Source organism: Miscanthus floridulus, chromosome 7, assembly GCF_019320115.1.
Source record: "Miscanthus floridulus cultivar M001 chromosome 7, ASM1932011v1, whole genome shotgun sequence".
NCBI lineage: Eukaryota > Viridiplantae > Streptophyta > Magnoliopsida > Poales > Poaceae > Miscanthus > Miscanthus floridulus.
The window spans coordinates 76,260,080-76,266,327 of NC_089586.1; the positions used below are offsets into that span (position 1 = coordinate 76,260,080).

Genomic DNA, 6,248 nt, shown 5'->3' on the forward strand with positions numbered 1-6,248 from the left:
GGCGCGAGCGGCACGGGGAAACGAGCACAGAAGAGAAACGGGAGAACAATGTGGGCCTCCATCACGTAGACGTGGGGAGGCTTGCGTCCGCGACATCATCCGATAGATCGGTATGCATCGGAAATCCGGGCACCAGCACTACCCTTATATATACCGCACTAGCCGCAACATCTCATCGCAACCACGACACCCCGTCGAATCGTGCCTGGAGAACACTATCCGACGCGACATCGACATGGACGGTGGCTTCGGCGCTCGATGCTACCATATCGATGACTCCACCGCCGCCACCGGTCTCCTCTCGAGGCGGCGCAAGTTGAGGGTTAAGCGCGAGCCCTACCCCCTCGACTACGACAACTTCTCCGACTTCCGCTGCCTTGCCGGCGGCAGCCGCCTCGACTCCGACGATGACGGCTGGCTGCCGTACGAGGGCCCCGCTCTTGCGAGGCAAGCGCCGCTGCACGGCCGTCTCGTCGTCCGCCGCCGCCGTCAACCCGGTGCGCCACGGCCACGTTTCCCAGGCAGCAAAGAGGGTAGATCCGGTTGTCTCGAGCGGGCCCATGGCCTCTGCCACCGCTACGCCGCCCAACGCGTGTCCGGCCGCTGGTACGGTGCCTCCGCCTCCGGTCTCTGCCCCAGCCTCCGCGGCCCCGGCACCCAGCGTGCCGCCGAACGTGGGGCGAGCAGCCCCGCCGGTCACCGGCGTCGTGCCCAGGATGTCGTCCTCTTATTTGCGTTTGACGAGTCCGCGGCGCTCTACGCTACTTGGGTCTGTGCGTCCATCATGTGGCGTTTTGTCGATGGAGGGCCTCACTGGAAGATCTGCATCCGCTCCAAAGGCGGCGTCTTTGGGGAAGGACGCGACTTGGGAGAAGTACGGTCGGGAACATGACGGCTGAGGCCGGCAAGATGGACCCAGTGATCGGACGCGACGACGAGATCGACCGCGTCGTCTGCATCCTCTGCCGCCGGACCAAGAACAGCGCCATGCTCGTCGGCGCTCCCGGGGTCGGCAAGACGGCCATCGCCGAGGGCCTGGCGCAGCGCATCGCGGCAGGGGCGGTCCCTGCCCCGCTCGTTGGGGCGCGTGTCGTGGAGATCGACCTCGGCGCGATTGTTGCCGGGACCCAGTACCGCGGCATGTTCGAGGAGCGCATGAAGAAGGTGATCCAGCAGGCGGAGGCTGCTAACGGCAAGATCGTGCTGTTCATCGACGAGGTGCATATGCTACTTGGCGCTGGGCGGACCAAGGGTGGATCAATGGATGGTGCCAATCTGCTGAAGCCTGCTCTGGCTCGTGGCCGCATCCGCTGCATTGGCGCCACGACGTTCGATGAGCACCGTGAGTATGTTGAGAAGGATGCTGCGTTTGAACGACGGTTCCAGAAGGTGCACGTGCAGGAGCCAAGCGTGCTGGCGACAATTGACATTCTTCAGGGCCTCAAAAAGAAGTATGAAGAGCACCATGGCGCTGCAATCCAGGACGCGGCCATAGTAGCAGCTGCCCAGCTTGCCAATCGGTACATTACAGGTATGCTCAGTTCTACCACTTACCCACTACTGAATTTGGCATATTTATGTTTCTTTATAAAATTGACAAACCACAAACAGAATTTCAAGATGCAATATAATGGACAACCCCCAAAAAGAATTTCTATCTATAAACATAATGGCATATTTAAGTTCTATATATCACTTGCTTGCCCACTATTTGGAATTAATTTATAAGTTCTGAGTAGATATGATTGTGATAAAATGGACAAAACCACAAAAAGAATTTCCCTTACTATTGGGGCCTATCTTTTAGAGATCTAGCTCAATAATTCTTTGACCTGGTTATCCCTGGATCCAATGGTGTTTGGGTTGGCCATTATGTTTCTAATTTAGACGAAAAATAGAGGACCACTCTAAAGCTGAGTCAGAAGTCAGAACACAATTTTGCAGTTTATGCCAAAAAATCAACATGTAAAACTATATTGTTACAGTTTAATATTGATTAATGGTTGCCCAAGAAAATAGGCTTTCTCTCTAGCCGGATGTGACGCCATAATAGAAGTTCAGACAGCTTAATTATCACCGTTGAAATTAAGTTGATCTCAAACTCGTACAGAGTAGCGTCTTATTTCTTACAATGGGTTATGATAACCAATTAACCATATAGTGATCACCACAAAACTTGTTTTCATCTCTAATTTCGGTTATATCTGCCATTTTGCTTCAGCTCTTGCGTAATTGAATTTGACTGATCACATGTACATTTGTTTACAAGATACCTTGTTGTTGGAAATGGATATTCTATTAAACAATATGAGATTGTGAGTGTGTTAAAAAAAAATCGTTGGACTAAAAGTGAAAACCATTTTTCTTTAACTTGATGTGACATTGGGATAATCTTCCATAGGGCATACAGTGATGGTTCTTGTCTGTAATACGGTTCTATGTCATATACAGATATATAATACTATACACAATTCATTGGTATCATTACATATGTTGATGGGTTTTGTTAATGTTCTTGAAGGTCGCCAATTTCCTGATAAGGCCATTGATCTTATTGATGAAGCATGTGCCACTGCAAGGATGCAAAGAGATAACATATTGAAAGGAAGTACAACACATCTTCTCCCTGAAAATGTGGCGAATGAACCTATTGTTTCACCAGGCCAAATCGCAGAGGTATGGCACTTGAATATCGTACGTGTTCTGTATTATACAGCCGTATCAAGCAATTAACAACTATTTACAGCTTGTGCATTTCTTTTAAATTTTCTGTGCTATATATAATCAGTCTAATCTCTAGTATTGCATGTCTTGCTGGGGAATTGTTTATTTTTCATTTCAGGTAGAAATAATTAAGGTTGATATATGGAATGGAGTGAGGAATCTACGAAAATACATTAGGATAGAGAGAATGTAGAATTGACTAGATATTTAAATGTGGCTAATTTTCCGTGTGTCTTGTCTTAGCTTCACATTTTTAATTTCTCATGGCCTCTAAAATATAAGTTTTACTTGTTACTTTTAGCCATAAGATCAGTTTAACACTCACTGGTCAAGCTTTTCCTCTGTTCTTTTTGGAGTGTAACTCTAGGACTTGCTTACAAAATAATGATGGTTAGAGAAATGTCTAAAGATGTACTGGCACATGATCTTGCGAGGTGTAGAAGGAATCAAATTTGCAGTGTTTGTTTTATGTGTGGGTTATATGTTTATTATGACTTCACAGTTTGTTAGACTGAACTTGTCTCTGCAACTTGATACAACTGCATATGTTTTGTTATTGGCAAAAGTATATGGTAGATTAACTTCAATCTGTATGTGGGAGTAATTTTGTGCCCACTAATTGACAAAATATATACTTCTTCAGATTCCAAATGTAGGTCGTTCTAGGATAGGATTCCAGAAAACTTACATAACTTGAGCTATCAATATATGAAACATTATATAGATTAACAACACATGGTTGATATCATTTGCCTCATATATATATATATATATATATATATATATATATATATATATATATATATATATATATATATATTAATTGTATATTTGAAACAGTATATTTTTACAAAAAAAAATCTAGTGTCATAACGGAGACCGTGATGAAGTCCTAATAAATGACTTATATTTGGATTAAGAGGAAGTAGTGTATTAACTTGTCAATACACTTGACCAGGTTGTGAGTCGATGGACTGGCATTCCTGTCAATACACTTGACCAGGATGAGAAGGAAAGGTTAATGCACCTGGCAGACAGATTGCGCGAGCGAGTTGTTGGCCAGGACGCAGCAGTTAATTCAGTAGCACAAGCTGTGCTAAGGTCAAGGGCTGGTCTGGATCTACCTGGCCAACCAATAGGCTCTTTTCTTTTCTTGGGATCAACTGGTGTTGGGAAGACAGAACTTGCAAAGGCTCTTGCGGAACAGCTGTTTGACAGTGAGAAGATGTTGGTGCGGTTTGACATGTCTGAATTTGTTGGCACTCACTCGGTGCTACGTCTCATTGGGGCACCTCCCAGGTTTTATATCATTTCATTATCACTCCACTTTCAGCTATAAGTCTTACTCGTTTCATGTTTTTCCGATCTGTGCAACTTATTATGCAAGATTCACTTGGCTTCCGCTTGACCTTTATTTATACTCACTTTTTGTCGCTTGAAGCTATCATGGACATCAGGATGGAGGACAGCTAACCGAGAAAGTCAGGCAACAGCCATACAGTGTAATTCTTTTCGATGAAATTGAGAAGGCCGATCCAGCAGTGTTTAATGTTTTTCTTCAGCTTCTTGATGATGGTTTGTTGACTGATGGTAAAGGCAGAACTGTTGATTTTAAAAATACCATCATCATTATGACTTCAAATCTTGGAGCTGAGTACCTAATGGAAGCAATATCTGGTGAAAAAACAATGGAGGCTGCACGTGACCTTGTCATTAAGCAGGTTTGCAATCCCTTGTCCTGAATGTTAAATCAATAAGTTATTTCAATTGATGACATTATTGGTCCCTGCAGGCACAGAAACATTTCAGACCTGAGTTCCTGAACAGGCTGAGCGAGCTTGTGGTATTTGAGCCACTATCCCAAGATAAAAGGAGGGAGGTTGCTAACATTCATATGAAAGGCATCATTGCTCGTGCAGCAAATAAGGGCATCACTCTATCTGCAAGCGATGCTGCTTTGGATGTCGTCTTGTCAGAGTCCGACGACCCAGTAAGCACTATAGCACTCCTTGCTACTAACATCCTTGCATGAAGAGGCCAGCTGGCTTTCTTATAACATACATACATACATAGGGAATGTTGCTATTTACACCGTTCATGTCCAATATTCTTTGCAGCATTATGGTGCAAGGCCAATCAGGAGGTGGTTGCAAAAGAATGTGATGACAAAGCTCTCTGAGATGCTTTTTAAAGGAGAAATTGATGCAGATACTGCTGTCATTATTGATGCTTGTGATGATAAGAAATGTCTGAAGTATGAAGTCGTGAAGAACGTGCCAACAAGCAAGGCACAGCGCCGTCGACTTGTTGTGGAGATTACTAGCGACTCCGACAGTGACGATGATGATCCTATAGCGGAAAAATGAAGTAGCCATATCATCTTCTGGGGAATAAAATTTCAATTAGCTTCTGCCATCAGTCACGTGCTGGGAAATTAATCATTATCTATTTAGTAGAGTTAGGCTGCTATAAACTTGGTGAGAAATCCATGATAATAAATTGGACACACTTTATTATTACATCATGATATGGCATGAATAATTCAAAATTGTCGTACACTTGAATATGAGTATGACGTATATGCACCCTTTTTAGTATCGAATTCTTGATTAACCTAAATTTCATATGATGCAAATTTGATGTTTATTTTGGTTACACTAAATTAAATACTAATTGCTAATGGTATTTTTTTCAACATAATGTAAAGTATATAAGAGAGATTCTAGCACGAGGGTTGAGGTGGATTTCTTTCTCGGCACTAGAGGTTCGTTTCTTGGGATTTTAAAAGGGTATACGGTTTCAAGGTATAATCCATTCTAGCACACCGATAGGTGAAGTAAAAGTGCGGAGGCCTATGGGTGTCCATCTTTCCTACTCTAAATAGTGTTTAGCTCAATGGTAGTTAAGCCAAAGGTTCAAATTGAGCAAACAAGACACTAATACCAATTGAAGTGACTATTTGGCCTCTATTTTCTACTAAGAGAGGGCAAATTAGTCTTTCTAAAAACTATTTGGCCTCTATTTTCTACTAAACAAAATGTACGCAAGATTTCTATCTAAATATATGTGCAACTAGGTTTTGCTAAGTGTTGATATCTTTACCACAAAAGAGTTTTCAATCCTATCAGTTACCTAGCAAGCTAAACTAGGAATGTAAAGCATAGGGATGTAAAGCACACAATCCAGGAAAGCAATGTAAGTGTGGAAGCTTAAATGAGATAAAATGCAAACTCATGTTGATGTTTTTCCTGAGGTATTGAAAAGCTCACGCTTTCCTAGTCCTCGTTGGAGCTCCTCGCAAGGGCCAAGCTCTCAGTCGGATAACTTCGTAGAGCCCAAGGGCCTTCCCCACGCGCAAGTGGGTCTCCATATATAGGGCCTTCTCCTAGACCGCTCCTCTTCATCTTCGCTATCGTGTTTCCAGCCAAAATGCCACGAGTCACTACTTCCCGAAGTACAACCTAGACGGCCACACCACAAATATGGTTGGTGTGATCTTGCAAGACTACAAAGCCTATAGTGTA

General features: G+C 43.7%; 1 pseudogene; it reads left to right on the forward strand.

The window, feature by feature from the left end:
- Positions 1-289: 289 nt before the first annotated feature.
- On the forward strand, positions 290-5,283 carry LOC136463491 (chaperone protein ClpB1-like; annotated as a pseudogene).
- The last annotated feature ends 965 nt before the right edge of the window (positions 5,284-6,248 follow it).